Below are 7,995 nucleotides of genomic sequence, written 5' to 3'. Positions count from 1 at the left end.
CAGGGTAATCTGGTTTTATAATTGTTAGCATTGATATGAACATTACTAAAGGCCACGTACCAACCTCCAACTGCTTCAAGCTGCATAATTTTAATGCGTTTACAGTTAGGTATTAGAAATTACCTAACTAACATACTACTCAGCACGATTCACCTGTTTTTTTAGGTCCGGTATTAAAACGCTGCAGAAGCCAACATGGATTCTGCAAAAGGTCTTTTTAAAAAATTTTTCCTCTCCTTCAATGAAACAACCTGTCGGTGCTACCTTGAATACTTGGTAATATTCAGAGACAGAAAGGCTGGTAAGAACTGTTCATTATAAAAAAATTCAAATCGCCAGCAGCGAGGGCAGCAGCGCATTTCCCACGACGCAGATCCGTGCCTTGACCCAAACCCTCCAGACAACCACTTCCTCTCTTACCTCCCAGCTTACAAAGCTAAATGAGCACCTTGCCACGTTCACCACTCCCTCCTCCACCGCCCAGGTCACCCCTTTGGCTGATCTAGTCGAAACCACCACACAGGCACACCACACTCGCTTGGTTCAGCTAGAGGCATTGCTTATGCAGATTCTTACCACCCTCCAAGCACAATCAAAACAATCGGAATCCTTCACTACTACGCTCCACTCCCTGCATGAGTCACTGCCCCCGGCCAAAAAGAAGGAACGAGTACCCTCACGAGCCTCTACCTCTACACTCTCATAATGGCTTTTGTCGAGGACCTCGAGAAATCTGCGCCATAATAAGACCCCCCTCCACCAGTATCTCCTCACCCGCCCCTCCCTGCCCCATTTGCTCCTTTAACAGGAGACTCGGACGGCCCGCACTGTCCCAGGCAACCGCGTCTACCATGCGACAACGTCCACACCACTTGCGTCTATTTATGTACGCAGCGACGTGCTCGTGGAGCCACTTGACATCCCCTCCAACCCTCTTAAATATTTATTTATAGTTGGTGCGGTCTATTACCACCCATCTTCCCGCGTCTCACTCACTTCTTTTTTCGTTCTACAACCCCCCTGTCACCTCCTCTTTATTCTCTGCCCTGGGCAAGTTCCTTCACTCTCTTCCTTCTAACTCCCATCTCCTCTTTGGTGGTGACTTCAATGCCCCTCACACACTCTGGGGCTACCCTCAAACCCGGCCGCCTCCTCCACTGTCTGGCCCAGGAACTCCACCTCACCCTTCTTAATACTCCTGGCTGCCCTACTCGAGCGGGCACTGCCTCACAGCGCCCACGACACCTGACCTCACTTTCTCTCGGGGTTCACTTTCCTTTCACTGGCAGGTGACAGCCGAAACTCTTCTCAGTGACCACTTTCTCGTCCATATTCACACCTCTCTTTCCCACATCCCTCGATGTCATCCGGTCATTCACACTGACTGGCACGCCTTCCGCACTAATCTCGCCTCCGACTCTTTTCACTCCTACGACGACTGGACGTCGCGCATCACTGCAGCGCTGACGTCCAGTAGCCGTCGCATTCGCACTCGTCACAAAGCCCCAGACTCAGATCCTCATCATCTCCGTCTATGACGTCGCCGTAAACGTCTTCAACGCTCCTTTCGCTCCAAATCCCACAATGGCCAACTCTCCTCCCGGATCACTGCTCTGCAGGCCGAGGTCGTCACCCACTGCGCCTCACTCGAGCACTCTCGTTGAAGTGCTCTTTGTGACTGTCTTGACTCTGCTTTGCATTCGCGATCCACATGGTCTCTCTTCAAATCCCTCCTTTGCACTAAGCCTGCCCTTGCTCCCACTCTAGCTAAAGCCCTCACACAGGGGACTCCCTCTGATGCTTTTGATCAGCTCGCCTCTCTCCACCTCCCTCTGGCACCCTCCTACCCGACGTACTCTGGCGGACCTAACTCCGATCTGGACCACTCCTTCACTCTCCGAGAGCTGGAATCATCTCTGCCTGCTAATGCTACACGCTCGGCTCCCGGTGAGGATGCCATTACATATACCACACTTCGCAACCTTGCTGACTGCTTCAAAGAATTCTTCCTTCAAACCTTCAATGAGGCCTGAAACAGCGGCTGCCTGCTGAGCTCCTGGAACTCCTCCTCATTTCTGTGATTCCAAAGCCGGGCAAACCTCACTCTCTCTCTAACCTCCGCCCAATCTCCCTGACATCGTGTGTTGGTAAGACCCTTGAGCGAATGGCCCTGACTCGCCTTTCTAATTTTCTCGAGGTGAGGGAGTTCTTCTCTCATTCTTTCATCGGCTTCCGACGCCACGTCTGTGCACAGGACATGTTTCTGATTCTCCAGCATACTTTTCTGTCACCTACCCCAACTCAAATTCACACACTTGTGACCGTCGATGTTCGCAAGGCCTTCGACAGTGTTTGCCACGACCACATCCTTTCCCAACTTGACTCCCTAGACTGTGGCCCCCGCATGTACTCTTATGTCCGTTCATTTCTCTCTAAACGTGTGGCTCGCTTTCGAGTAGACACCCATCTGTCCGACCCCCACCACCTCACCCGTGGCACTCCTCAAGGTACTGTTCTCTCTCCTACACTTTTCAATCTTACTATGGCCCCTCTCCCCTCCCAGCTAGCTGAAATTCCCGACCTGCATCATATATTTTACGCCGATGACATCACTCTGTGGTGTTTGTCGGGCTCTCCCGTTCCCGTACAGGACACCCTGCAACGTGGCCTACATCTCATTGACTCCTTTCTCACCACCGCTGGCCTCTCTCCTGCTCCTGAAAAATCCGAGCTTCTCCTTCTCAACCATTCCTCATTCTAGCGCTTACACAACCACTTCGTCTCTCTCCACCTTTCTGGCTCTCCCATTCCTGTCGTCAAGCAGTGCAAAGTTCTTCGCTTTCCTTTGCATGCGGCCAAGAGCGTGCAAGCCCTCCACCACGCTGTCACCACCTGCCACTCCGTAACTCACCTACTGCGGCGCGTGGTCACTCGGCGCTCAGGTCTCCACGAGGCTCACGCGTGCCGAGTTGCCCACGCGCTGGCCCTCAACAAGGTCTTGTACTTTGCACCCTACATTTCCTTCAATCAAACTCAGCTTAACACTCTCGAGACTGCCCTTGTGGGCCTCTACAAGGCAGCTCTCAACCTCGCTATCACTACCTCCACCGCTAAGATCTTTGCCACATGCCTCTTTCATCCTCTCCGTTCTCTTCTCTCTCTCCATCGTGACTCGCAGCTTGCCCGCCTTCCCCTTACCCGTCAGGCTCAATGGTTACTGACTCAAGAGGGTATCTCGGCCATACCCATCGCCCCGTTTACCTCTCCTATTCCAACCCCGGCTCCCAATCTTCGTATTCTCCCCCTCCCGACTAACATGTCCCTCATCCTGCACGCCGGCCGTCGTCATGCGGCCGCGCAGCATCATTCCCCTCTCTTTGATACCCAGGGTGTAGCCTGCACGGATGTCTCCTTCGTGCCTCCTCGAGGTTCCTGCGGCTACGCCCTGTACCATCCCCACCTCCACGCTCCTGAAACCCACACTAGCGGGCCGTATCTACACCCTCCGGATGCACTGTCCCTCGAGGTCCTCGCCATTGCACATGCCCTTCAGTCATTTGCTCTCCTTCCCTCTTTTCAAGAGTACACAGTCTATTCAGACTCATAAGCCGCTATACACCACACACAGAAACGCACACTGACCCCTTCTCTCCAACAGGAGGTCAAACGAGCGGACTCCGCATTGCGGCCTTCCATCGTTTTCTTCCGCTGGGTCCCTGGGCATTCAGAGATTGACGGCGATGAGCTGGGCCATCAGCTCGCCCGCGACACACTTTTCCGGGCACCGTTGATCCCCTGGCCCAAGCCCTCGGAGGACGGTGGGAGACTCACCCTTCGCCGCACCATAAAAGAGGTCTACCTCGAGCTCCGCCTAGACAAACGCCTTTACCCTCCCCCTCATCCATCGCTCATGGTGCCGGAGGCTCGCCTTCTTCGGCACATCCAAATGAATGCAGTTATCACCCCGTCTCGCTTCTTTCTCTATCGCTATCGATCAGACCCTTCCTGTCCCAACTGTCCCTGTATCTATGCGGACCTGGCCCATTGCCTCTTCTATTGCCCGGCTGCTCAGCAGTCGGGTGCCTACCCCCCACTTTCTTTATCCATCACCACCTGGCTCGACTGGCTTGGCGCTGAAGGGGAGGAAGAACAGCGACTTCTGGTCGCCCAGGCGGTCGACTTGCTTGGCCAGTAAATTACGGCCGAATAAAGGTCTTGCACTACTACTACTACTATTTATTTATTTGAAATACCTTACAGACCCATTGGGCTTTGTGTAAGGGGGGCGAAAAATTACTATACGATACATTAATAGCCAGAGGAAACAGTAGGGAAAACGTACGATCATCATAGAAATTAATCGAGAATACGATGCATTAATAACAAATGAAACAAAATGGAAACATACAGTCATGATAAACAATATATTAACAAATTAGAAATGTAGAAATAAAGCGGAAATAACAAGAGGGTAAAAAAAAAGAATAAGCGACACAAATTAAGGCACAATAATTAAGGGTAATGTGCTCGCGGAACGTTGTAACAGTGACTAACAAACGTGATTAAGGCAAACACGGGAACATAATAGGCAAACATAAGTAAGAAAATATCAAAAAGGCCCGCCAGTAGTAGCAAAGTAAAGTACAAAAAATAAGAAACAAAGAAAGCATTCAACGGAGGCATGCTAAATAATGGTTTCAATGAAATGTGTGATGAGTTGGGTATGGAAGGAGTCGAGATTAGATAATGAAGCGATTTTTTCTGGTAGGTCATTCCATAATCTGATGGCTCGTGTTAGTGCAGATGAATTGAAAGCGTATGTATGACCATATATCCTTGCGAAACTGAGCTGATTATATAATCTTTTAGACGTGCGGAATGGGACATCGAGGTGAAAGGAACTAGTTCTATTAGAGTGCATCGTTAAGAGAGTGATGTCGCGGCGTTTGCTTAATGATTGTAGTGAAAGTTTGGTTTTAATCTGAGTGACGCTTGAACCGTAGTTATAGTTTCGTGAAATGAATCGTGCTGCCTTATTATGGATAGATTCTAGCGTGGTGGTGATGTTCTTATGAAAGGGAGACCAAATGGAAGAAGCAAGTTCAAGTTGTGGAGAAACAAAAGTGAGGTATGCTAGTTTTCGAATATTAGATGGTGAATTTCGCAGATTACGGCGTAGGTAGCCTAATGACTTTGAGGCGACGGCGCATATGGATGAGATATGGAATGATCATGAAAGATCTGAAGAAAGGTTACAACCAAGGTATTTGTAATGTGAAACGTGAGAGAGTAGATCATTCTGAATACGGAACGTATAGCTAGACTTGTTACTTTTACGGGTGAAAGAGATAACTTTGCAATTTGATACATTAAGTGACATTAACCATGAGTTACATCAGTCATTAATAATAAGAAGTTCTGATTGGAGCGCCAGGTGGTCATTAGTAGATCTAATAGGGCGATAAGTAATACAATCATCCGCGAAAATTTGCATAGTGGAAGTTATATTATTAGGTAAATCATTGATATAAATAAGAAATAATAATGGAGCAAGCATACTGCCCTGCGGCACACCGGAGTTAACCGGGGAAAGGTTAGAGGACCGATTATTAACAAATACAAACTGTTGGCGATGCGAGAGAAAGTTGCGCAGCCATTTTAAAGTTAGCGAGCCTAGACGGAAAAAGATAATTTCGAAATCATGCGGCAGTGAACTACGCTGTCGAATGCTCTGGCAAAGTCAAGGAATATACAATTAGTTATAAGGTTTTCATTCATATTAAAATTCAAATCAGTAGTTAGTTCGAATAATTGTGTTTCGCAGGAGTGACCCTTCCTGAACCGGTGTTGTTTAGCGTAATCATTCAACAGGTGCGCTTTCACTTCCAGTTATTGCCTTCAGGAAGTTTGTTCTTTAGGAAACATTTAATTACTTAGCAGACTGCAGAAATTGGTAGATTGGAGCCAGATTGCAGCGCACTGCAGCAGGTACAACAAAATGGCAACAACTCCCCCAGTTCCGCCATGCAACGTTAAGTAGGTCTCGTCTCAAATCTCCAAGACGTTATACTTGTTGGGCTCATAGCCTTTGTGGCCCCGCGACCAGGAGAGAACATTTCTCGTGTTGGAAACTTGGAATCGCCGGCATTTGCGCGCAAGTGTGCCTCTGGGGTTGGCGGTACTGCGAATACCAAGTTTGTTTTTCAGTGACATGGCGAGGCACATATCGGTTGCAGCAAGGCGAGGTAAGGTGAGAGCGAGTGAACATCCTACACGAGGAGATCGCATGGAGCACCATTTCCATGCGCCCGAAACGTTCGAGGGAATCGTTGTTCCGGCGACCAGGATGAAGCGCCCAGGCATCGTTGGACAACACTCCGCCCATTCGAAAAAAAAGTAATGGCTGAACCGTGTAAAAATATGACGAAACGCTGTTTGTTTTGTCGTAGGTACCAAATTTGCAGCTTTTTTAAGCATTTCTCTGTCCTACTTTAGCTTTATTAATAGATTTTTTATGGTTTATGAGCCTATAACGCGCCAGAGCGACTCAGTCTATGAGGGACGCCGCAGTTATGGACTCCGGGAAATTTCGACCACATGGGGTTCATTAACGTGCACCGACATCGCACAACACACGGACCTCTACGATTTCGCCTCCATCCAAATTCGAACGCCGCGGCCGGGATTCAACCCGCGCCTTTCGGGTCAGCAGGCGAGCACCTTAATCACTGAGCCACGGCGGCTGCTGTCTTTAGTACAAGTTATTGGCCATAAATATTAGCAAGAATTTGTATTGACGACCGAAACATTTCTGTTGTGTTTTTCGACTGGGCATGAGAAGCGGCGCCCTTCCAAGCTCGTCTGGTATACCAGCCCGCGACGAGCAAGCTAGACGAAGAGTACCGCAGAACTCGGCATGAGTGACTACATCGTCCCGAGTCCCGTCTTCCAACTGCGGTGCACTTTGACCTGCTTCGCGTTGCCACATCGTAACGGCATCGTTTTCTGTTTTCACTTAGTCGCAAGATGAGCAGCTGGTGCTAGCAGCCTGTCGCTCTAACGGCCCTGTGGTACCAAGCAACCACTAGAAGACATCCACATTGTGCCCCTTCTCTCGCGGTACCCGCCTCATGACTACAGCAGAAAATAATTTTCGCAAGTTCGACCATTTTAGGTTGAAGAAGTAGCGAAGAACACGAGGGCGTGCACAGGCGTAACATTGTGCCGTAGTTTGTTTCTGCGTGCGTTATTCGTGTTATTAGGAGTCTTATTAGTCAATTTTATTTTGGCTCTCTTCTCTCTCTCTTGCCTCTTTATATTACCCGTCCCTTTGCTTCTGTGTAGGGTAACAGAGCGGCAGCTTCTCTTTGCGAACCTACCCGTAACCCTCCCCCCCCCTCCCCTCCCCGTTACTTCTCTCCTCTCTCTATCTCTCGCTCTCTCTTGAGAAGTCTTTGCTATCTTTTATGCATACCTTGGGCAGTCATTGATGAAAAGAATGTTGGGAACGAAACTTACTGTGAGTCAAAGGAGCAAATTTGAATAGGTGACACCGCCATCATTTAGGAACACAAAACGAAATGAGGTAGTATAGACGAATCCACGAGGACAAAATCGAAAGTCAAAGGCACCTCATGTTCACAAAGCTCGGAAAAGAAACCTCCTGGCGAAAAAGCTCCTGTAAAGATAAATTTGATGATTAAAAGAGCGCTCAGTTGCCCTTGAGGAAACAAAGATTCTAAGGCGAGCTGAAGAGTAGCTGGGGCGTTGATAAAATCTGATGCGAAAGGAACAAGTGTAACAAAGATTGTGCCTTCTCGTTTTGCCCAGCCTAGCTGCACCCAGTAAGGCATGTTGACGGGCTAGTTGGTTATTCATCTTGAAACTTGGGAAAAAACCCACCTAGGCGCAAATGATTTCACGACACAAAAAGAGACGAGGAGACAACGGACAGGCGCCTGTCCGTTGTCTCCTCGTCTCTTTTTGTGTCCTTGT

General features: G+C 49.0%; 1 pseudogene; it reads left to right on the top strand.

The window, feature by feature from the left end:
- The first annotated feature begins 1,584 nt into the window (after positions 1 to 1,584).
- Positions 1,585 to 4,195, top strand: LOC149371091 (uncharacterized; annotated as a pseudogene).
- The last annotated feature ends 3,800 nt before the right edge of the window (positions 4,196 to 7,995 follow it).

Source organism: Amblyomma mixtum, chromosome 1 (genome assembly GCF_055824585.1).
Source record: "Amblyomma mixtum isolate Tamu chromosome 1, ASM5582458v1, whole genome shotgun sequence".
Lineage (NCBI taxonomy): Eukaryota > Metazoa > Arthropoda > Arachnida > Ixodida > Ixodidae > Amblyomma > Amblyomma mixtum.
Note: the sequence above shows the minus strand (reverse complement) of the source record. Positions and strands in the feature narration are given on the sequence as shown.